The 26,033-nt window shown below is 42.2% G+C and overlaps 3 pseudogenes; 1 reads left to right on the top strand and 2 right to left on the bottom strand.

The window, feature by feature from the left end:
- Positions 1-1,067: 1,067 nt before the first annotated feature.
- On the bottom strand, positions 1,068-1,186 carry LOC134896391 (5S ribosomal RNA; annotated as a pseudogene).
- A 4,803-nt stretch (positions 1,187-5,989) lies between these two features.
- On the bottom strand, positions 5,990-6,108 carry LOC134896392 (5S ribosomal RNA; annotated as a pseudogene).
- Positions 6,109-7,934: 1,826 nt separating this feature from the next.
- On the top strand, positions 7,935-8,053 carry LOC134896393 (5S ribosomal RNA; annotated as a pseudogene).
- The last annotated feature ends 17,980 nt before the right edge of the window (positions 8,054-26,033 follow it).

Here is a 26,033-nt window from a genome sequence, read left to right on the forward strand (position 1 = left end):
CAGAGAATAATAAAGTATCAGTAAAATAATTAAAAGAACATTCTAAAAAATGGGACAATAATAAAACACACAAATGAACTAAAAGCACTTAAATGAATATTTAAAAGTAAGTAAGAGCAAGTATAAGATTTTTCCTTATCTTAATTGAGGTAGGTGTAGCTTCCCAACGCGTTTCGTCTGATGAGACTTCTTCAAAGGGTAAGGGTAGAATGAACCTGTGAGACTATTTATAGCTTGTTTTAGTATGGTGGGAGGGTCATGTCCTAACAGGGAGTCATGTGATCTAATTAAATGTATAGTGCAAACAACACCATTACAAATGCAATCTACATATAGACAGTCAGTTTAGAGTCCTTTGTAGGGAAAAACGAGTGATGCTGAGTGATTTTTGAGTATTACAATGTTATGAATTGTCCGTTTTCTATGTAATCACGGTTCTTCCGCCACACTTCCGGTGGACGGAGGCCGCGATACGTCATTTCCGCCCCACTTCCGCTGCCGTCTGCGCATGCGTCCGCGGCGCTGCGAGGTTACTTCTTTAGTCTGCATAGCAATTTCATCTGTGAGGGATTGAGGAGTCTTTGCAGTATGTCTCCTCTCGGCGGCCATGTTTGATAAGATTGCAGCTATTCTTTGGATGCATTTGCGGCCATTTTTTAGTAGATAATTTGGCCCAGCTCTCGTCCGGTAACCATGGTGATCGTTGTATATGAAAAAAAGACGGATAAATAGTATCAGGAGATTGTCCAAAATCATTTGATTATTCTTTCAAGTGCCAATTCATATATTGTAAGACTAGTGCAAGTAATTAAATTACAGTAATAAAGTGATTTAATAAAGTGCTTGTGCATAAGGTGTGCTATTTTTAAACGGATGGTTTTAATAATTGTGCACTGGGATTCAAGTGATGATGTGAAAACATTGCAATTAATATTTCTATGTTAACCTTTTGTGAGGATATTAACTTATTTGTGATAATATATATATATATACAAAAATAAATAAAAAATTAATATAAAATTATGTATAGAGTGTTTTACCTTTCTCAGGCCTCTATGAGTTACTATTTCGTACAGTACCTGATCTTCCCAGTTGGTCTCCCCTACTGGTACTGTTCAGGCCCAACGCTGCTTGGCTTCCAAGATCAGACGTGTTTGGGCATTTCCAGCGTGGTATGACTGTAACTTCGTTGTGCCTTACGGATTCACACTCTATACCTTATTATCATTAATTAAAATTGATATCTACACAAGTGGGGTAGGAGTGGGGTGGGGGGTGGGGGGGGGGGTGGGGGGGTTTGGGTTGGGGGGGGGGGGAGGAAACTTTGTGATCTGTGGAGGGAGTGGGATAGGGGTGAGTGGGAAAGGTAATGGGATTGTGAAGGGGATCAAATGTGACTAGACGTAGGACTATGGAGTTGAAGTATTATAAAATATGGATGGAGGATAATACCGTATTTTATAAGAATGGGGCGATTTCATAGTTATCGTTGAATCCTTTTGGTTGTAGCGTTTGTAGTTGGAAAATCCAGTACATTTCTCTACGTGATAGTTTGTTCGCAAGGTCTCCTCCTCTTTCACCCATTTTCACCAGTTCTATGGCTTTGAACGTAAGAGCTTCTGGGTTGGAATTATGGGTTGTGGTAAAATGTTGGGAGACAGCGTGAGTTTCCACTTTATTTTTAATGTTCCTCACGTGTTCCTGTATTCTTAGTTTTAAAGGTCTCTTGGTTTTTCCTATGTACTGTTTGCCACAGTTACATTCCAGAAGATATATGACCGACGGAGTGTTGCAATTCATATATTCCTTAATCTTGTATTCCTTCTTCTTCTCCATGTCCGTGAACGTTCTCCTATTGGGGTGTAGATATCGGCATACATTGCATCGCCCACATTTGTATGAGCCCTTGCATTTGGGCCAGGTGTGTTCTTTTTCTTGGTCATTCCTCAGCATACTAGGGGCTAGAATGTCCTTCAGGTTTCTTGATTTTTTAAAAACTATCTCTGGATGAGGAGGGAGGATTTCCTTAAGGATGGGATCCATGAGCAGTATCCGCCAATGGTTTCTGAATGACTCTCTAATGGATTTTTCGTGCCGGTTATAAGTGGTTATAAAAGCCGTAGAGTCTTTCTTTGTTTCTCTTGTTTTATATTCCAGCAGTTGTGGTCTATCAATCAGGTTGGTTCTGGTGATGGCTTTCTTTAAAATTGTGTCTGGGTATTCTTTCTGTTTGAATCTGTTGGTGTATAATTCCAATTGTGTCTGGCAGTCCTCTGGCTTGCTGCAATTTCTTTTGATCCTACTGAATTGGGAAAATGGGATATTATTTTTCCAGCTCTTTAGATGGTTACTTCTGAAGTGGAGATAGCTATTAGTGTCCACATGTTTAATATAATTTTTAGTGGTGATTTTTCCATTTTCCCCTATAAGAATCAAATCTAAAAACTCAATATGTTCTTTGTTCATATTGGATGTAAAAGCAAGATTCATGTCATTAGTACAGATATGTTTAAAAAATTGGTTAAAAAGATCCATGTCTCCATCCCAGATTATTAAAATGTCATCAATATATCTTCGATAAAAGATTAAATGATTTTTAAAAACCTGTTGATCATATATAAAAACTTTTTCCCAACATCCCATAAAAAGATTGGCAAAACTTGGCGCAAAAATAGTTCCCATTGCGGTACCGCACTGCTGTAGATAAAATTGATCCAGGAATTTAAAATAATTGTGTTGAAGAATAAAACGCATGATGTCACAAATAAAATTCCTGTGTTCAATTGTTAGTGTGTCATCTTTGTCCAAGAAATCTTTACAGGCTGCTACTCCCTTGCTGTGTTCAATACACGTGTATAGAGATTGTACATCTATTGTTACCCACGTGTATGAATCTTTCCACTCGATATCCTTCAGGAGGCCCAGTACCGATGTGGTATCCTTAAGGTAAGATGGGAGGTTTTTCACATAAGGTTTTAAAAAGACATCAGCGTATTCAGACAGATTAGAGGTAAGTGAATCAATACCCGCCACTATCGGTCTTCCTGGCGGGTTTTCCAAGCTCTTATGAATTTTCGGTAAAAAGTAAAAAATGGGGGTAGTGGGGTCTGACCTCATTAAAAACTGGTATTCATCTTTGGTAATAATTCCTGTTCTAAAACCATGCAATAAAAGTGTCCTCAGTTCTTCGATGTAGTCATCCTTTGGATCTTTGGGAAGTTTTCTGTACGATTCTTCATCTGATAAGAGTCTTTCAGCTTCTGCAATATATTTTATCCGATCCATGATGACCAGCCCCCCCCCCTTTATCAGCTTGTTTTATGATTATCCCTTTGTTTTTCTGTAAATTCTTTAGGGCTTCACTTTCTCTATTATTAAGATTCTTCTCTTTGATTGCTCCCTGGTCAGTGTCGCATAGGTCCTTTTTCACTAGTTCGTAAAACATACTAATATTACTTCCCTTAGATTCTAAGGGGTAAAACTTAGAGGTTGGTTTCAGGCCTGATTTTGAGCGGCTCTCATAATTTGCTATAACCGCATCCTCTTTTCGTAGAAAATGTCTTTTAAGTGTTAGCTTCCTGACATATTTGTTTAGGTCTATGAAGGTGTTGAATTTATTCAGGCCTTCTGTTGGTGCGAATGAAAGTCCTTTTACTAACAATGACACTTCTGGTTTTGTTAGTACATGTTGGGAAAGGTTGAATATCCCCTTTTCGCTTGGATTTGTTGTCATACTGTTCTTTTTTTGTTTTCCCTCCCTCCTGCCTCCTCGGGATCCTCTTCTTCTGTAAACCTTCTTTTGAGGGGCGATGCATGATGTATGTCTTCTCTCATTGTGTTCTTTATATTGTGCTTTGGTCTTGCTCCTGTTCTTTTGGATAAAAAATCCTGGTCACTGCTTGAGCCATGTCTCTGTAGTACAGAAAATCTGTTGGATGTTTTCACATTGCTATTAGGAGTGTTTGCATTGCTGTTTAATGTAGTATTAGTTCTTGAAGTGACAGTTCTCCAATTTCCTCTGTCCGTCCTCTGGTCTGATTGTTTATTGGTGTTGAATCTACTCCAATTTTTGACTCTCCCTTGTTCATAGTCATTTTTGTCCCTTTGGAACTTTTTTTCTTTTCCCTTAATCACCTCCTCTTCTATGTGCTCCATCTTCTTGTGTAATACAGACTCGTTAATTTTATAGTCCTCCTTATCTTTAAACTGTTCAAGATCTCTCTCCTTCAATTTAATGTCAGTCTCTAAGGATGAGAGGGATTGTTTCTTTTCATCAATTAGGAGTTTCATTAAGTCTATAGAACATGTGTGTAGTATTTTGTCCCATTTTTCCATAAATGTTCCCTCTTGGTTGCCAAATGTGGGTTGTTTAAGTATTCTGAGGCCTCTTGGTATTCTATTCATTGATATGTAGTGCTCAAGGCCTTTGATGTCCCACCATGTTTTGACCTCTTTTGTCAAAAGTCTTTCAATACCCCAAAATAAGTCATCTAAATTAGCAGAATGGGTTGGTTCATTACCTACAGTACTTTCGTTGAATATTTTTTGGCACCAAACATTCCTTTTGCTGGTACGATCTGTGTTCCTCAACATTCTATAGGGTGTAACCCTCCACCAGGCCGCAATAAAAAAATATCACCGAAAATAGTTTGGAAGACAAGGATTAATATTGCGCCACTTGTGATGTACACAGATATGTTGAGATACTAGATTTTTGGCAATTTTTTAGATACTCCCCTCTCTATTTAATGGGGCGTCAAGCTGGTTCCTTCAAATAAATGCAGGGATGGTGATTCCCTGACTAAGATTTATAGAAAATGGGGTGGATGAAGGATATAGCGACTCTAGGTGTCAATATAATAAGTGTATATTTGCCAAATGTAAATAAAACAAATATTTTATTAATGAAGTTTAAAATTTTACAGAGAATAATAAAGTATCAGTAAAATAATTAAAAGAACATTCTAAAAAATGGGACAATAATAAAACACACAAATGAACTAAAAGCACTTAAATGAATATTTAAAAGTAAGTAAGAGCAAGTATAAGATTTTTCCTTATCTTAATTGAGGTAGGTGTAGCTTCCCAACGCGTTTCGTCTGATGAGACTTCTTCAAAGGGTAAGGGTAGAATGAACCTGTGAGACTATTTATAGCTTGTTTTAGTATGGTGGGAGGGTCATGTCCTAACAGGGAGTCATGTGATCTAATTAAATGTATAGTGCAAACAACACCATTACAAATGCAATCTACATATAGACAGTCAGTTTAGAGTCCTTTGTAGGGAAAAACGAGTGATGCTGAGTGATTTTTGAGTATTACAATGTTATGAATTGTCCGTTTTCTATGTAATCACGGTTCTTCCGCCACACTTCCGGTGGACGGAGGCCGCGATACGTCATTTCCGCCCCACTTCCGCTGCCGTCTGCGCATGCGTCCGCGGCGCTGCGAGGTTACTTCTTTAGTCTGCATAGCAATTTCATCTGTGAGGGATTGAGGAGTCTTTGCAGTATGTCTCCTCTCGGCGGCCATGTTTGATAAGATTGCAGCTATTCTTTGGATGCATTTGCGGCCATTTTTTAGTAGATAATTTGGCCCAGCTCTCGTCCGGTAACCATGGTGATCGTTGTATATGAAAAAAAGACGGATAAATAGTATCAGGAGATTGTCCAAAATCATTTGATTATTCTTTCAAGTGCCAATTCATATATTGTAAGACTAGTGCAAGTAATTAAATTACAGTAATAAAGTGATTTAATAAAGTGCTTGTGCATAAGGTGTGCTATTTTTAAACGGATGGTTTTAATAATTGTGCACTGGGATTCAAGTGATGATGTGAAAACATTGCAATTAATATTTCTATGTTAACCTTTTGTGAGGATATTAACTTATTTGTGATAATATATATATATATACAAAAATAAATAAAAAATTAATATAAAATTATGTATAGAGTGTTTTCCCTTTCTCAGGCCTCTATGAGTTACTATTTCGTACAGTACCTGATCTTCCCAGTTGGTCTCCCCTACTGGTACTGTTCAGGCCCAACGCTGCTTGGCTTCCAAGATCAGACGTGTTTGGGCATTTCCAGCGTGGTATGACTGTAACTTCGTTGTGCCTTACGGATTCACACTCTATACCTTATTATCATTAATTAAAATTGATATCTACACAAGTGGGGTAGGAGTGGGGTGGGGGGTGGGGGGGGGGGGTGGGGGGGGTTTGGGTTGGGGGGGGGGGGGAGGAAACTTTGTGATCTGTGGAGGGAGTGGGATAGGGGTGAGTGGGAAAGGTAATGGGATTGTGAAGGGGATCAAATGTGACTAGACGTAGGACTATGGAGTTGAAGTATTATAAAATATGGATGGAGGATAATACCGTATTTTATAAGAATGGGGCGATTTCATAGTTATCGTTGAATCCTTTTGGTTGTAGCGTTTGTAGTTGGAAAATCCAGTACATTTCTCTACGTGATAGTTTGTTCGCAAGGTCTCCTCCTCTTTCACCCATTTTCACCAGTTCTATGGCTTTGAACGTAAGAGCTTCTGGGTTGGAATTATGGGTTGTGGTAAAATGTTGGGAGACAGCGTGAGTTTCCACTTTATTTTTAATGTTCCTCACGTGTTCCTGTATTCTTAGTTTTAAAGGTCTCTTGGTTTTTCCTATGTACTGTTTGCCACAGTTACATTCCAGAAGATATATGACCGACGGAGTGTTGCAATTCATATATTCCTTAATCTTGTATTCCTTCTTCTTCTCCATGTCCGTGAACGTTCTCCTATTGGGGTGTAGATATCGGCATACATTGCATCGCCCACATTTGTATGAGCCCTTGCATTTGGGCCAGGTGTGTTCTTTTTCTTGGTCATTCCTCAGCATACTAGGGGCTAGAATGTCCTTCAGGTTTCTTGATTTTAAAGAAAGCCATCACCAGAACCAACCTGATTGATAGACCACAACTGCTGGAATATAAAACAAGAGAAACAAAGAAAGACTCTACGGCTTTTATAACCACTTATAACCGGCACGAAAAATCCATTAGAGAGTCATTCAGAAACCATTGGCGGATACTGCTCATGGATCCCATCCTTAAGGAAATCCTCCCTCCTCATCCAGAGATAGTTTTTAAAAAATCAAGAAACCTGAAGGACATTCTAGCCCCTAGTATGCTGAGGAATGACCAAGAAAAAGAACACACCTGGCCCAAATGCAAGGGCTCATACAAATGTGGGCGATGCAATGTATGCCGATATCTACACCCCAATAGGAGAACGTTCACGGACATGGAGAAGAAGAAGGAATACAAGATTAAGGAATATATGAATTGCAACACTCCGTCGGTCATATATCTTCTGGAATGTAACTGTGGCAAACAGTACATAGGAAAAACCAAGAGACCTTTAAAACTAAGAATACAGGAACACGTGAGGAACATTAAAAATAAAGTGGAAACTCACGCTGTCTCCCAACATTTTACCACAACCCATAATTCCAACCCAGAAGCTCTTACGTTCAAAGCCATAGAACTGGTGAAAATGGGTGAAAGAGGAGGAGACCTTGCGAACAAACTATCACGTAGAGAAATGTACTGGATTTTCCAACTACAAACGCTACAACCAAAAGGATTCAACGATAACTATGAAATCGCCCCATTCTTATAAAATACGGTATTATCCTCCATCCATATTTTATAATACTTCAACTCCATAGTCCTACGTCTAGTCACATTTGATCCCCTTCACAATCCCATTACCTTTCCCACTCACCCCTATCCCACTCCCTCCACAGATCACAAAGTTTCCTCCCCCCCCCCCCCCAACCCAAACCCCCCCACCCCCCCCCCCACCCCCCACCCCACTCCTACCCCACTTGTGTAGATATCAATTTTAATTAATGATAATAAGGTATAGAGTGTGAATCCGTAAGGCACAACGAAGTTACAGTCATACCACGCTGGAAATGCCCAAACACGTCTGATCTTGGAAGCCAAGCAGCGTTGGGCCTGAACAGTACCAGTAGGGGAGACCAACTGGGAAGATCAGGTACTGTACGAAATAGTAACTCATAGAGGCCTGAGAAAGGTAAAACACTCTATACATAATTTTATATTAATTTTTTATTTATTTTTGTATATATATATATATTATCACAAATAAGTTAATATCCTCACAAAAGGTTAACATAGAAATATTAATTGCAATGTTTTCACATCATCACTTGAATCCCAGTGCACAATTATTAAAACCATCCGTTTAAAAATAGCACACCTTATGCACAAGCACTTTATTAAATCACTTTATTACTGTAATTTAATTACTTGCACTAGTCTTACAATATATGAATTGGCACTTGAAAGAATAATCAAATGATTTTGGACAATCTCCTGATACTATTTATCCGTCTTTTTTTCATATACAACGATCACCATGGTTACCGGACGAGAGCTGGGCCAAATTATCTACTAAAAAATGGCCGCAAATGCATCCAAAGAATAGCTGCAATCTTATCAAACATGGCCGCCGAGAGGAGACATACTGCAAAGACTCCTCAATCCCTCACAGATGAAATTGCTATGCAGACTAAAGAAGTAACCTCGCAGCGCCGCGGACGCATGCGCAGACGGCAGCGGAAGTGGGGCGGAAATGACGTATCGCGGCCTCCGTCCACCGGAAGTGTGGCGGAAGAACCGTGATTACATAGAAAACGGACAATTCATAACATTGTAATACTCAAAAATCACTCAGCATCACTCGTTTTTCCCTACAAAGGACTCTAAACTGACTGTCTATATGTAGATTGCATTTGTAATGGTGTTGTTTGCACTATACATTTAATTAGATCACATGACTCCCTGTTAGGACATGACCCTCCCACCATACTAAAACAAGCTATAAATAGTCTCACAGGTTCATTCTACCCTTACCCTTTGAAGAAGTCTCATCAGACGAAACGCGTTGGGAAGCTACACCTACCTCAATTAAGATAAGGAAAAATCTTATACTTGCTCTTACTTACTTTTAAATATTCATTTAAGTGCTTTTAGTTCATTTGTGTGTTTTATTATTGTCCCATTTTTTAGAATGTTCTTTTAATTATTTTACTGATACTTTATTATTCTCTGTAAAATTTTAAACTTCATTAATAAAATATTTGTTTTATTTACATTTGGCAAATATACACTTATTATATTGACACCTAGAGTCGCTATATCCTTCATCCACCCCATTTTATATATATATATATCACTAAGAGGTGTGTGTATGTGTGGATTGCCTGGGTGGGAGACATATAACCTCAATAGTACCCAGAGGAATTATTTTCCTTTGTTACGGTTCTTTATTTCAGTATTACTATAGCTCTAAGGTCATTTTGTGGGGTGGTCTTCTGTATGCCGGCGGTCGGGCTCCCGGCGCTCAGCGCCGGGAGCCCGACAGCCGGCATACCGACACTTATTTTCCCTCGTGGGGGTCCACGACCCCCATAGAGGGAGATTAAAATAGTGTGGTGCGCGTAGCGCGCCACCGTGCCCGTAGCGTGGCGAGCGCAGCGAGCCCGCAAGGGGCTCATTTGCGCTCGCCACGCTGTCGGTAAGCCGGCGGTCGGGCTCCCGGCGCCGGGATGCTGGTCGCCGGGAGCCCGACCGCCGGCCAGCCGTACTGAACCCCATTTTGTGGATATCACCAATTGTTTTTGTTTCCTTACACCTTTCCTCCCACCTTTACTGGTATCCAAATGGTATGTCGACAGTCAATAGGTTGACCACTATTGGTAGACATGGTCAAGGTCGACATGGGAAAAGGTCAACACAGGATAGGTCGACACATGAAAAGGTCGACATGAGTTGTTTAAAAAAATTTTTTTTTAACTTTTTCATACTTTACCATCCACGTGGACTTCGACTGGCAATAGTGACCTGTCCCGAGGGCAGTGAGGCACCTAGCCCGCCACATGGTAAGTGAAGCCAGCCATCCAAGGGGACTTGGTGTACTAATTGGGGTTCCTGGTCATGTTACGGAGAAAACAACACCAAAAACATTTAAAAAACTCATGTTGACTTATTTTGTGTCAATCTGTCCCGCGTCAACCTTTTTACAGTGTCGACATCTTCCTCATGTCAACATTTAGTGGTTGACCTATTGACTGTCAACATTATCCAGGTCGACCCATTGATCCATATCCCCTTTACCTGCCCTTCAATAAATGTGCTCCAGTGGCTTTTTACAAAAGTGTCCTTAAATAGTGTAGGTCTGTGTAGATCCAACGGGTCTCCGAAGTTGGACCCTGATGGAAGGTTCCCCTTTCCACATACACTCATGACAAGAGAAGTAGACTTGGGTGGAGGCACTGCGTCACTGTGAAAAAGAAGTGAGGACACACACTATACATACCCGCAACACCCTTTACTGAGAAAAGGGGTGTTACATCAAAGTGCTCTTTTTTTATGTTAAACATTAAGGGCCTGATTCAGATGTGGTAGGAGTTGCTTTCAGTGCTGCTTCCTTGAAAGCAGCAATGATGGCGCTGTATGGTGATGCAGCAGGAGCTGTCTATTAAAAGCAGACACATCCTGCTGCTGTAGTGATCTGACTTGCATTCTAGGACACAGCATCGGATCTCTCACTTACCATTGGGCAGCTTGCAACACTCATGGTGCCTCACAAGCCACCCGTCGCAGAGGCCAGGAAATCTCTGTTCAACCATGGACATCCCTGGCCTCTTTCCCTAAACGTCAGCAACATGGTTGGAGAAACGGAGGCCATTGGGGCCCCCTCCCTGCCCCCAAACGGCATCAGACTGTTAATCACTGACAGTTTGATGCCAGACTCTGCACTACATCGTAGGACCCATTTGCACACACACACACAACCGGTCCTGCGCAAAGTACCAATAATCAGTATGTTGCACATCCTGTTGCATCTTCAACCCCATCTGAATAACCTCCTAAATACCCAACACCCATGAGCCAGAGGCGTTGAGAGGAGCCTTAGTTCTATGTGCATGGGGCTGACTTTCCCTGGCAAGGGGAAACATTTCTTTAGTCTTGAGAATATGGAATCACAATACTATGTTGCACTAACACAGTAGCATTGCGCCCTGCAGGTTTCCTGTTATAATGTGACTAATCTGGTCTATCCTGGTGCTATGTGCACATTTTGTAGGGGACTTTATGTTGTATGTAGCCTGACATTTTAGTAGAAGCACATGCTGTGATTGTGAATTACATGTATTGGTGTCATAAGGACACAATGCTACAACACTGCTACATTTTATAGGGGAACTTGTCGATTCTGGGGAGTCTCTGGGGCCTCCGCTCTACTTTTGTTAATATGTGTTGGCATAGTACAATGAAAGCCCAAACTGAAAAGTCACCATGAAGGAGCAAAAAATATGCCGATGTGCAGTATGGCTAGAAATCACTTCTCCATTATAGTGCAACACAAACCCCCATTTAAAAAATGGCCTTTGAAGACTGTCCAATCTTAAGCTGAAGCAAAAAAAAAAAAAAATCAAGCCATTTGGAATAGTGCAAATGTCTTGTGCCCCCCTGCACTACAGCAATATCCCCTAAAACTGTGTCTTCTATAGTGCCTGCCAATAACCGTGCTCTGCAAAATGAAATCTAGTTACACAGATACACAACTGCCAATGCACTATTAAACCTATTCTATACTCCGCTGAACTAGCTAGGTGAACTATAACCTATTACCTACTCAGCTCAACTACCTAGGTGTACTAGAACGTATTCCATACTCAGCTGAACTATCTAGGTGCACTAGAACCTGTTCCATAGTAAGCTCAACTATCTAAATGCAGTAGAACCTATTCCATACTCAGCTCAACTATTTAGGTGCAATAGAACCTATTCAGAGGCGGATTGGCCATAGGGTTCACTGGGAAGATTCCCGGTGGGCCGACGCACCCATGGGGCCTGTTTTATTTGAGGACATGTGGTCCTTTTTATAGACATAATGAATAAGATGCTAAATAATTAGCATATATGAAAATTACTTTGCTACTTAGCCTGTGATTGAGGATGATCTAGTGTATGCTCTGTCTGCCTGCTTGGCTGACGTATAATACCGCATTCAGATCTCAAATGCCGGATCCCACCCGGTAAAAGAAACGTGTCCTTACCGGGTGGGATCCGGCATTTGCTCCCGTCTGCAGGCTTTCCGACCCGGCAATATACCGGGTCGGTTGCCATAGCAGCGGGGGAACGCAGCAGCAGCAGGGGCGGGGGTGGAGGCGGCGCTGGGAGATGAGCTCATCTCCTGCGCCGCCTCTCCCTATGCTTTGAATGGGAACCGTGTCGCATCGACACGGCTCACATTCACACTGCACCTGACCCGGTATTCAACCCGGGTATAATCCTTCTTTTATACCGGGTTGAATTACCGGGTCAGGCGACCCGCTAATTCCGTCAGAGTGCTTTCACATCGCACACTGACCCGTGTCGACACGGCAATATGCCGTGTCGATACCGGGTTATTTGTGCGATGAGAAAGGGGTATAAGATTGAGTGAATAGTGATTGGGATACAGAAAAGAAAGTAAATAACCTAGGTTATTGATCAGGCGCAGGTGGGTCACTGTTCTAATGCTGCTGCTAAAAATACAAGATTAGCCAATCTTGAATACAAATTAACAAATAAAACACACAAATAGCAGCGCTAGTGAATAATATACAACAATTATACAGAAATGGATTGGATGAAAAAGATAAATTACATTTATTAAAATAATCTCATAAGCAATGATAAAATCCCCACAATCACCGACTGGAAAAATAAACTCAATGGTGTCCGTTCCTTTACGAATGTTACTGGACTCCGCTTGATATCAGAATCTGTATGGTAGGAGCTGATGGCACAGTCCAATTGATTACATTACCACATCTCGCCGCTGGAGAAGGAGCAGTCCCTTTTGAAGGTTCCTTAATGGAAGTTGATACCTGGGTTCTCTTTTCCTCACCAGAATGCGGGGTCTTTATTTATTTATTTATTTATTTATTATTATTAGTTATTTATTTGTGGAAGGCATTGGAATTAGCCTGTAGATGGATCTATTTACAGTACCATAAAAAAATCCTGTGTAGAGTCCAGTATGGTCCGGTCACAAAAGTAATAGCAAATAGTCGGTGGTGAAGGTGGCACCTGACACGTTTCGCTGCAGGTCCTGCAGCTTTTTCAAAAGTTTATTTAGTGATTGGGATACAGTTGGTGTAATAAGCAAGAAAATATATATTTCTAAAGAATGATATAAAGACAAGGTTGCAGGTGCACAATTCAAACATTACCATTTTATTAATAATAATCATTTCAATAAAATTTTGCATTTTGAGCGAGGTTCTTCGCTTAGTTATGGCCATAAGTAATGGCTTGCCCACCGCGTCCAGGTGACCTCATTAGTCGGGCAAGTCCCTAACATTTTGGGGGGTACAAATCTAGGGTGAGGGACCCCCCAAAAATGAAGCAGCTGAGTGACCCCAGGGCAACACAAAAGTGAAAAAATATATAGTGAAAAAGTTGTGGAAAGGTCTCCGCAGGGTCGCACATCTCATTACGGTGTGCACCCCAGGATCCCTCCCCTAAAGAATGATATAGTTTCCTAAATTCTGAAGGTGTATCATATAATGTGCTCATAATATTTAATTTTATTTATTTTTAACTTCCACCTTGATGCTGGACATGCCCACTATCTGGAAAGTTTTGGGGGGAGGGTGCTGCTGCCATGGCCCATGGCTAGACCTTACACCTCTGGTGCTGCCCATGTGGGGCCACTAGTACAAATTTTTCCAGGGCCGCTTTTTGTTCCCAATCCGCCCCTGAACCTATTCCATACTCAGCTCAACTATTTAGGTGCAGTAGAGCCTATTCCATACTCAGCTCAACTATTTAGGTGCAGTAGAACCTATTCCTTACTCAGCTCAACTATATAGTTGCACTAGAACTTATTCCGTACTCCGCTCAACTATCCTGGTGCACTAGAACCTATTATATACTCAGCTCAACTATCTAGGTGCACTAGAACCTATTCCATACTCAGCTCAACTATCTAGATGCACTAGAACCTATTCCATACTCAACTCAACTATCTAGATGCACTAGAACCTATTCCATACTCAGCTCAACTATCTAGATGCACTAGAACCTATTCCATATTCAGCTCAACTATCCTGTTGCACTAAAACCTATTCCATACTCAGCTAAACTATTTATTTGCAGTAGAACCTATTTCGTACTCAGCTCAACTATCTAGTTGCACTAGAACTTATTCTGTACTCAGCTCAACTATCCTGGTGCACTAAAACCTATTACATACTCAGCTCAACTATCTAGGTGCACTATAACCTATTCCATACTTAGCTCAACTACCTAGATGCACTAGAACCTATTCCATACTCAACTCAACTATCTAGATGCAGTAGAACCTATTCCATACTCAGCTCAACTATCTAGGTGCAGTAGAACCTATTCCGTACTCAGCTCAACTATCTAGTTGCACTAGAACTTATTTTGTACTCAGCTCAACTATCCTGGTGCACTAGAACCTATTACATACTCAGCTTAACTATCTAGGTGCACTAGAACCTATTCCATACTCAGCTCAACTATCTAGATGCACTAGAACCTATTCTATACTCAACTCAACTATCTAGATGCACTAGAACCTATTCCGTACTCAGTTCAACTATCTAGTTGCAGTAGAATCTATTCCATACTCAGCTCAACTATCTGTAGATGCACTAGAACCTATTCCATACTCAGCTCAACTATCTAGATGCACTAGAACCTATTCCATATTCAGCTCAACTATCCTGTTGCACTAGAACCTATTCCATACTCAGCTAAACTATTTATGTGCACTAGAACCTATTCCATACTTAGCTCAACTATTTTATGTGCACTAGAATCTATTCCATACTCAGCTCAACTCCTCCCCTCATCTCCTCCACAAGCACTGCTATTCTTAGTAGAACAGTTTCACATAGATCTAGCACGCACGCAAATCAAAGAGCACCAATTCTAAAAAATTGACATTTATGTGTTTCAAAAGGTGATCAGTTATGCAAAAAATTGTATTCCCAGGACTCAGCGTAGTTTAAAATAGCCACTGTCTGGTGTCTGTGAAAAATGGCACTGACACTAGAGGTCTCAGCTATAAAAACATTGCGAATCTCAGCTCCACAAGATTTAGTTGAGATGGCAGCACTTGTTCTGTCCTCTTACTGATTTCTAGCAGCAAGAGGAGGCTAGAGCTGCCCTCAATCCATGCTGAGCAGCATAATCTATGAAAGTGAAGTAAAAGATCCAAACTATTTTTGTCTTTTCCATGGTGTCACTCTTGTCATCAAGCAGCAAATCAAAGCTCTCAGGTGTAATTGTAATATATTGGAAGACATCTAAAGCATTAATCTTTTATCCTATCCCAGACTGGTATCTCCTTTACAGATCCATCACCTCTGCATTATTTCATGTCACCTCCACATGTAAGAAATAATACAGAAGAGCTCATTTGAAACGAGAAATTCCGCCTGACATCTGAGACTGTACTGTGATGTTTCTCAATTCAAGAGAGCCATGCATACGTTACAAAGCAGAGCAGTCCATTGATGTTATTCGCCTGGTCTTTGAAGAAAAAGAATTAGTAGAGATTCATTGAGATACATAAAATGTAGGATGGATGTGATTTCAAACATACAGAGATTTTGCAGCAGAGTTAAGGTAAGGAAGGGTAAAAATAGTTGTGATGTAATAAAGAGACAAGGGCCCTCATTCCGAGTTGATCGGTCGCAATGCGAATGTAGCAGAGTTACACACGCTAAGCCGCCGCCTACTGGGAGTGTATCTTAGCTTATTAAAAGTGCGACCGAAGTAATCGCAATATTGCGATCACAAACCTCGTAGCAGTTTTGGAGTAGCTTCAGACTTACTCTGCCTGTGCGATCAGTTCAGTGCTTGTCGTTCCTGGTTGACGTCACAAACACACCCAGCGTTCGCCCAGGCACTCCCACCGTTTCTCCGGCCACTCCTGCGTTTTTTCCGGAAACGGTAGCGTTTTCAGCCACACGCCCCTAAAACGCCGTGTTTCCGCCCAGTAACACCCATTTCCTGTCAATCACATTACGATCGCCGGAGCGATGAAAAAGCCGTGAGTAAAATTACTTTCTACATAGCAAAGTTACTTGGCGCAGTCGCAGTGCGAACATTGCGCATGCGTACTAAGCGGATTTTCATTGCGATGCGATGAAAAATACCGAGCGAACAACTCGGAATGAGGGCCAATATACTGGACCATTATGTTAAGAGCAACATGTTGTATAGAGCTTCAGGTCCTAAGTCAAATATATATACAGTAAGCAGGGCATAATAAAGCTGGTCATTTGCTGGGTATGTTAACGCTGGTCATTTGCTAGGTCAGAAATTGCTGCTTTTCTGAAAAGATTTTTAAAGATGGTCACATGATCATGGTTTAATCAGGATTAGAAAAATAATATATAAATTGGTAATGATCAATGGCAATATAGAGTTGTTCCAATCCTCGGAGTCCCATGTTTGTCCATCTCCAAGGATCCTCAGCTGCTAAGCCCAGAGGCAAGAGCGCCATGAGTCTTTCTATGAAATAGTGCGTTCCCGTTGTGAACTTGTCGGTGACAATGCGATCGAATGAAGCCACCCTGATTGTTGGAGTGTCACGTAAGTTTATCAAAAGCTCTGTGATGCTCTCGTTTGGGGAAGAAAAATTTGTTTCTAATGGATTTCTTGCACCTATCAAAGGCTGGTGCAAGTGCAGATACTCTAATAAAGATAATGGTTGTGACAGCCTATGTTAAATCAATGGGGGCATTGGTCTCCCTTCGCATATGCACAATCCCCTGCATCAGTTGAATGGATACTATTAGCATAGTAGTAAGTAGGCATCTGCCAGCAGCTACAGCCGCTTTGTGTGTGGTTCAGCCCAGGGGCAGATCCAGAAGAAAATTATAGGGGGGCACCATGGAAGGGGCAAGTACATTTGCATGCAGCTTCGGTGCATGTGAGGTGGCGCTTCTTATACAATGCCCACAGTTGTAGCGCTCATTGGGGGTAATTCTGAGTTGATCGCAGCAGGAACTTTGTTAGCAGTTGGGCAAAACCATGTGCACTGCACGGGAAACAGATATAACATGTGCAGAAAGAGTTACTTTTGGGTGGGTTATTTTGTTTCTGTGCAGGGTAAATACTGGCTGCTTTATTTTTACACTGCAATTTAGATTGCAGATTGAACACACCCCACCCAAATCTAACTCTCTCTGCACTGCCCGTATTGCCCCCAGTAGTAATGTTGCCTGCAGTAATGCCCGCAGTCATTTAGCGCCCTAGTAGTTATGCCCCCAGTGGTAATGCCCCTGCAGTTATGACCCCAGTAGTTTACCCCCCCCTTTAGTTTAGCCTCCCAGTGGTAATGCCCCCAGTAGTTTGCCTGCTTGTAGTTTAGCCCCTGTAGTTATGCCCCCCTTGTAGTTTAGCCCCCAGTAATTTGGCCCCTGTAGTTATCCCCCAGTAGTTTGTCCCCTGTAGTTATGCCCCCAGTAGTTTGCCCCCCCCCTGTAGTTTAGCCCCCAAATAGTAATGCCCCTGTAGTTACGCTGCCAGTAGTAATGCCCCTGTAGTTACGCCGCCAGTAGTAATGCCCTCCTGTAGTTTGCCCCCAGTAGTTAGCCCCTTTGTAGTTGGCCCCCAGTAATAATGTCCCCCAGTAGCTTGCCCCAGCAGATGCCCCCCAGCAATAATGTCTCCAGTAGTTTGCCCCCAGTAGATGCCACCCAGTAGTTTGCCCCAGTAGATGCCCCCGAGTAATAATGTCCCCCAGTAGTTTGCCCCCAGTAGATGCCCCCCCAGTAATAATGTCCTCCAGTAGTTTGCCCCCAGTAGTAATGCCCCCTAGGAGTTTGCCCCAATAGATGACCCCCCCAGTAGTAATGCCCCCAGTAGATGCCCCCAGTAATAATTCCCCAGTTGTAATCCACCCAGTAGATGCCACCAGTAATAATGTCCCCCAGTAGTTTGCCCCTAGTAGATGCCCCCCAGTAAAAATGTCCCCCAGTAGTAATGCCCCCAATAGATGACCCCCCAGTAGTGATGCCCACCAGTAATGATGTCCCCAAGTAGTTTGCCCCCAGTAGATGCCCCCCAGTAATAATGTCCTCCAGTAGTTTGCCCCCAGTAGTAATACCCCCTAGGAGTTTGCCCCCAATAGATGACCCCCCAGTAATGCCCCCAGTAGTTGCCCCCCCAGTAATAATGACCCCAGTTGTAATACACCCAGTAGATGCCACCAGTAATAATGTCCCCCAGTAGTTTGCCCCCAGTATATGCACCCCAGTAAAAATGTCCCCCAGTAGCTGCCCCCAGTAGTAATGCCCCCGATAGATGACCCCCCAGTAGTAATGCCCCCAGTAGATGCCCCCCAGTAATAATGCCCCCAGTAGTAATGCCCCTTGCTGATGCTCCCCAGTAGTAATGTCCCCCCGTAATTTGCCCCCAGTAAATGCCCCCGCTGCACTAAGGAAGAAAAAAAACATCATACTTACCGAGCCCCGTTCCCGCTTCCAGACCGCTGCAGTACTCCTTTCTTGGCATCCTCTCCTCAGCACTATGAGAGAGACGTCATGACTGACGTCTCTCCCATAGCGCACGCCGCACAGTGACAGCGCCAGAAGCCGGACCTCAGTACTGAGGTCCTGCCTCCGGCTTTCGGTGAGGAGAGACGGGCGCCCGCTGGTAACACAAACAGCGGGCACCCGTCATCTCCCTGTTCGGCGCCGACGCCGGGGGGACGGGGGAAGGATGCCACAAATGACAGGGGGGGGGCACGGGCCCGAGTGCCCCCCCCTGGATCCGCCACTGGCTCAGCCCCAAAACATTCATACAACCATAACAATTGCATAGGATTGTATGCAGAAGGAGAATAGCCCAGGAAGGGCGAATGTCGTTATAAATTGCACCAGCACTGAGTACTCTAACTGTAACCTGGGGATCTAAGGGGGACCGAGAGTTAAAATGTACAGTGATCAGTGGGCCTAATTCATGTCTGTACACACTTGCCTGCAGCTGCAAATGTTTAGGCTACGGAATTGCTAATAATCGCAAGTGAAGCTGTCACCAAGAAAAGAAGACAGGTGCCCACCGGAGCCATCAACTAAGTTGCAGCGGCGTCCACATATGCAGACTATGAGGAACATTGACTGTTAGGGCAGACCTATGGCTATGCAGATTGGACATGACAGTAGCAACGCAGGCGCTATGCTTTTGTGGGATGCAGTAAAATTGCCACCAGGAGACCGAAGCCAGAATCCCAACTGTCACAACTCCAGTGCATTAATCCTTCATATACGCCAATCTGAGAATGCCTGTGACACTTTTTGATTACCTCAGCGTGTGTGGTTAATCAACACAGTTACTCCCACCATCTGAAGTGACGTTTTGAGACAATGCCCAGGGCGAGTTTCAGCTCTCACCTGCACACACAATTATTTATACTTGAAAAATAGGTAACAAGGGCCGCTTGGAGCCTTGGATGAGAAAACACAGAACCAGAACTAGAATTATTGTATTTAATTCAAGAATATCTTCAAAATGTATAGTTACAAAAAAAAAGGTTACAAGATTATAATAATTTAAATAGTGACACAAGTAATAACAATTTTTTTTAAATAAAATAAAGAAAAGAAAACAACGTTCAGATCACGTGTAGTGTTGAATGATGGTATGGAAGTGAAGTCTCTTCCTGTGGTTTTGGTTTCATCATAATCCCCCCACCCCTTGGGATTCCTTTTAACCCTTCCAAGACCAGAATTGATTGATTCTAAGGTTATGCTATGGGGTCTCTGGGTCACTCGAGCAGGGGTGGATGCTCTTACCTGTGTCACTATTTAAATCCAGGAGACCTGGCCTGTGTCAACAAACTCTAGCTCCATTATACACCAGTCCAGGAAGAATGTTTCACACCTTGGTAGCTAATGTGTCTTAATCTGGGTTTGTAGGTTTGACCCCTGCTGTGTTATAGACAAACTCCAACCTCTGATCACTGTTCCATACAAGATTCTAGGGCTATTAGCATTTTGCCTCTGGACTTTTGGTGTGTATGAGTACATTCCAGCAAAGAAATTAACTTTCCAACGATTTGTTATCCACAAACATTTTCTTCAATACAATATACATTGATGCATCATCCAATACGAATAATACACTTTTTTAATCATGCCCATTCCGATATACAATTGGGGGTTCCCTACACCAACGGCTGGCATTTTACCGAAGTACAGAATCCCGACACCTGCTGGGGATTCCAACTCGATTTAGTGGGTCCACGCCACCAACTGAGTGGGAATAGAACCTACAGCAAGCGGAATGAGGCACCGGACCCGAAGCGTGGAGAGCGCAGCGAGCCTGCAAGGGGACTTGCAGCCTCGCTGCCGGGATTCAGGCAGACAGGATACCACTGTCTGTATACTGACAGCCGGCATCCTACCGCATCCATTTTTGTACATACATGATCTCAGCTGATGGCATGTACATGCCCAGAAAACAGCCATGAGACGCCTTTGTTTTTGCTGCCACTTCCCATTACCTCCCCCAAACCTTTCCGTCCCTTCATGTCAATCACTTTGTGATGAAATCCTCACTGTGAATGAAATCGAAATGGTACTTTGGCGCATGCACAGTGCGTTCATGGCACGTGCGCAGTCTGATAATTGCTTTGTTGCGTGGACATCGACATTGTGTGCAAACATAAATTAGGCCAAGAGTCCATTCTGTGGGAAAAAGGCACAGAAATAAAGATAGTCAAGGTACCCATCTTTTTTTACATGGGCTTCAAGTTCCCTTTTGCTTTTGAAAGGGTATTCATTTAATTTAAAACGCACTGTTATTCTTTGGAAGAAGAGACTGTGGGGGTCATTCAGACCTAATCGCACGCTATTTTTTTTGCAGCGCTGCGATCAGGTCAGAACTGCACATGCATATGATCCGCAATGCGCAGGCGCGTCACCCTCCGGCGATTGGGTTCGCCAGACAGTGACAGGTTTAATGAAGAAAGCGATCGCACGGGCAATTGCAAGAATATTTATAGGAAGAGGCCATTTGTGGGTGTCAACTGACCGTTTCTGGGGAGTGTCCGGGAAAACGCAGGCGTGCCCAGCCGTTTGGAGGGAGGATTGCTTTGCAGCATCACTTTACTGCACAGGGGTCACAGCACAGCAGCACAGGTGGTCCCGATGCCCGGCAGCGCTCAATGGAGCACCAATCATCGGATGAGTAAGTATGATTTTTACAAAAATAAATAAATTATCTATATATATATATATATATAGAGTAAAGATACACTCGGCACTCCGCCAAATAAATGTAGACATCTTGCCCGGTGCCTTCCTTCTGAGTTTGATATAAGTATGGTATGTAGGCGGCACTCGTGGACTTAATTCAAATAAGAAACCCGGACACTCCTGGGTTGAATACAACGTTTCGGATTTATTATCCTTCGTCAGGTATATAACAAATGCAAGAAATCAAGCTTACCTTTATGCAGTTAAGAAACACCAAGTGAAAGTGAAAGTAAGTGCAAAAACACTCCCCATGCTGCTGCTGCTGACGTCATCACCAATAGACGGCGCCTGAGCAGTGACTGGGACAAAGTGAAAATGAAAGTGAAAGTAAAAACCGTTACCATGGTTACAATGATACATTGTACAAACGGACATTACTACAAATGATCTTACAGCAATACTACAAAAAATAGCAACATAACCATTATAAGAAACAATTAAAGGAAATCATTTCATTCAGTCCATGCGGGGAAACGGTATTCAAAAGATGTATCCATTTAATTTCTAACTGCAGAAGGATCTTTCCTCTATCACCCCCCCTGATATCTTCCTTGACATGGTCCACCATCATGTAGCGTAATGAGGAGAGACTGTGCTTGCAAGTTTTAAAATGTTTGGCAACAGGCTGATCTATGTTTTTCCCTTCCAATATCTGCTTAATGGCACTGCGGTGTTGTGCCATTCTTTCTTTGAACTGGCACACCGTTTTGCCTATGTAATATAAGCTGCAAGGGCACCTAATGCAGTAGATCACATATTTGCTGGTGCAAGTAAAAACATGTTTTAATTTGATCTGTTTACCACTATGTGGATGCCTGATATAATTGCCGGTGTCCAGATAGGTGCAAGTAGTGCAACCTAAGCACCTGTAGTTTCCTGGTTTTTTAGTCATAAAGTGTTTAGGATATGTGGGTGACATGTTAGCAATGTCAACATGTATCACATGATCCCCGATGTTTTTACCCCTTGTATAACAAGGTAGTAACGCACTTTCAGACAATTCTGCAAGGTCTGGGTCTGCTTGGACTACTGGCCAAACCCTTTTAGCGGTACTGACAATGGTCTTAGTAGATACCGTGTAATTGTTTACCCAAATCATGGTAGTGTCTATTTTATTAGGTTTGGGACAGGTGATATTCTTTACTTTAGGTGCTTTGAGTGCCTTAATTTTAGCTGATTGTAAATCCTTGTTGCTGTACCCCCTTTCTAGAAATTTTTTAGTCATAAGTTCCATTTTATTCACCTCATCAACAGGATCACTGCAAATGCGGTGAACCCGTAAGAATTGCGAATAGGGGAGACCTCTTTTAAGGGAGCTCGGATGGTGGCTGGAGGCATGCAGCATATTATTGCAATCAGTGGGTTTCTGGTAAATAGATGTACTGAAGTCAACACCACGTATTTTTACCTCTACATCTAAAAAATGTATGTTTTCCTTTTGAATGTTCCACGTAAACTTGATGTGTCTGTCCCTAGTGTTGGCCAGTGACATCATATTAGTGAATTCCTCCTCTGTGCCCCTCCATAGGAGGAACACGTCGTCTATATATCTTGTATATAGGGGTATGAGATTGGCCAGGTCCTGGTCATCAAAGAACAATTGGTGTTCAACTAGGAACATGAAAGCATTTGCGTAGGTTGGTGCGACACAAGATCCCATCGCACAACCCCGGGTCTGCAGGAAAAATTCATTGTTAAAAATAAAATAATTTCTCTCCAAAACCAACCTCAAAAGTTGCAAGAAAAAATCCACATTAGGACCAAGATAGAGGGTGTTATTGGTAATCAAACTTCAATAGTGCCTAGCCAGCAGTCTTCGGTGTTATACCTGAAGACTGCTGGCTAGGCACTATTGATGTAGTAAGCCTATACACTAGTATTCCTCATGACAGGGGACTCGAGGCTGTACGAAGTTTGATTACCAATAACACCCTCTATCTTGGTCCTAATGTGGATTTTTTCTTGCAACTTTTGAGGTTGGTTTTGGAGAGAAATTATTTTATTTTTAACAATGAATTTTTCCTGCAGACCCGGGGTTGTGCGATGGGATCTTGTGTCGCACCAACCTACGCAAATGCTTTCATGTTCCTAGTTGAACACCAATTGTTCTTTGATGACCAGGACCTGGCCAATCTCATACCCCTATATACAAGATATATAGACGACGTGTTCCTCCTATGGAGGGGCACAGAGGAGGAATTCACTAATATGATGTCACTGGCCAACACTAGGGACAGACACATCAAGTTTACGTGGAACATTCAAAAGGAAAACATACATTTTTTAGATGTAGAGGTAAAAATACGTGGTGTTGACTTCAGTACATCTATTTACCAGAAACCCACTGATTGCAATAATATGCTGCATGCCTCCAGCCACCATCCGAGCTCCCTTAAAAGAGGTCTCCCCTATTCGCAATTCTTACGGGTTCACCGCATTTGCAGTGATCCTGTTGATGAGGTGAATAAAATGGAACTTATGACTAAAAAATTTCTAGAAAGGGGGTACAGCAACAAGGATTTACAATCAGCTAAAATTAAGGCACTCAAAGCACCTAAAGTAAAGAATATCACCTGTCCCAAACCTAATAAAATAGACACTACCATGATTTGGGTAAACAATTACACGGTATCTACTAAGACCATTGTCAGTACCGCTAAAAGGGTTTGGCCAGTAGTCCAAGCAGACCCAGACCTTGCAGAATTGTCTGAAAGTGCGTTACTACCTTGTTATACAAGGGGTAAAAACATCGGGGATCATGTGATACATGTTGACATTGCTAACATGTCACCCACATATCCTAAACACTTTATGACTAAAAAACCAGGAAACTACAGGTGCTTAGGTTGCACTACTTGCACCTATCTGGACACCGGCAATTATATCAGGCATCCACATAGTGGTAAACAGATCAAATTAAAACATGTTTTTACTTGCACCAGCAAATATGTGATCTACTGCATTAGGTGCCCTTGCAGCTTATATTACATAGGCAAAACGGTGTGCCAGTTCAAAGAAAGAATGGCACAACACCGCAGTGCCATTAAGCAGATATTGGAAGGGAAAAACATAGATCAGCCTGTTGCCAAACATTTTAAAACTTGCAAGCACAGTCTCTCCTCATTACGCTACATGATGGTGGACCATGTCAAGGAAGATATCAGGGGGGGTGATAGAGGAAAGATCCTTCTGCAGTTAGAAATTAAATGGATACATCTTTTGAATACCGTTTCCCCGCATGGACTGAATGAAATGATTTCCTTTAATTGTTTCTTATAATGGTTATGTTGCTATTTTTTGTAGTATTGCTGTAAGATCATTTGTAGTAATGTCCGTTTGTACAATGTATCATTGTAACCATGGTAACGGTTTTTACTTTCACTTTCATTTTCACTTTGTCCCAGTCACTGCTCAGGCGCCGTCTATTGGTGATGACGTCAGCAGCAGCAGCATGGGGAGTGTTTTTGCACTTACTTTCACTTTCACTTGGTGTTTCTTAACTGCATAAAGGTAAGCTTGCATTTGTTATATACCTGACGAAGGATAATAAATCCGAAACGTTGTATTCAACCCAGGAGTGTCCGGGTTTCTTATTTGAATTAAGTCCACGAGTGCCGCCTACATACCATACTTATATATATATATATATATATATATATATATATATATATATAAAAAATTATATAATTTTAATTTTTTTTAAAGTGAGCAGCTTGTGTGTCCATCGGACACACATAGCTGATTACACTGCCGGCTCTATACACAGCTTTCTCTACCGGGGGGCAGAGAAAGCTGTACAGTGGTACTCAGCTGAAGTTGGCGTAATTATCACAGGGCACACTGCGGTATTTAAAGGGTGTGGAGCAGTGTTTTCAGAAAACCTGCTCCAAAAGACCTTTAATACTTTTTCACATTATTTTTGTTAAAAAAAAAGCTTAATAAATTGGCCACTAAGCCACTACAGAATAATAGATATACTGTACCTGTAAAGGTGCTACACTTTATGCACATGTTGTTACGGTATTCATTTGAAAAGGAGGTCTCAATAGCCTTTGGTCTTTTCTGAGCCAGCCAAGTAGGTGGAGCAGGTACTGTACAAGCAAGTTCATCTTTTGCAGGAAATTTCTAGTTGATTATACAGTAAAATGTAAACCTACAAAACAAAAGTGGCAACTATTTGCAATAATAATCAAAAAATCATATTGGCACTAAGATCCATGGCTTGTTTCCAGTAACTTCAAACACAAGAGAGGATTATTTTGTGCTACCATCATGCAGCTACAGTACTTCCTACAGCTGAAGTAATTCTGACATTGTATCGGGTGGTCTTCAGTATGCCGAATGTCGGGACCCGGCGCACAGTATACCAGCGCCGGGATCCCGACACCCGGCATACCGACAGCTATTCTCCCTCGTCCACGACCCCCCCTGGAGGGAGAATAAAATAGCGTGCCCCCGGCACCGGTATGCTGGTCGCTGGGAACCCGGCTTCCGGCATACCATACTACACCCATTGTATCATACTGCCACATGAATACATGTGGACTTATAGCGAGTCGGACGTTGCAGCGTACGTGTATGCATATTTTGACGGTATTGCTTCTGCGGCTTTATGCAAAAAGAGCTACAAGCCCTTCTGTACTCTACAGCTACTGATGCTCTCTGTAT

This window comes from Pseudophryne corroboree, chromosome 3, assembly GCF_028390025.1.
Source record: "Pseudophryne corroboree isolate aPseCor3 chromosome 3, aPseCor3.hap2, whole genome shotgun sequence".
In the NCBI taxonomy this organism is placed as follows: Eukaryota; Metazoa; Chordata; class Amphibia; order Anura; family Myobatrachidae; genus Pseudophryne; species Pseudophryne corroboree.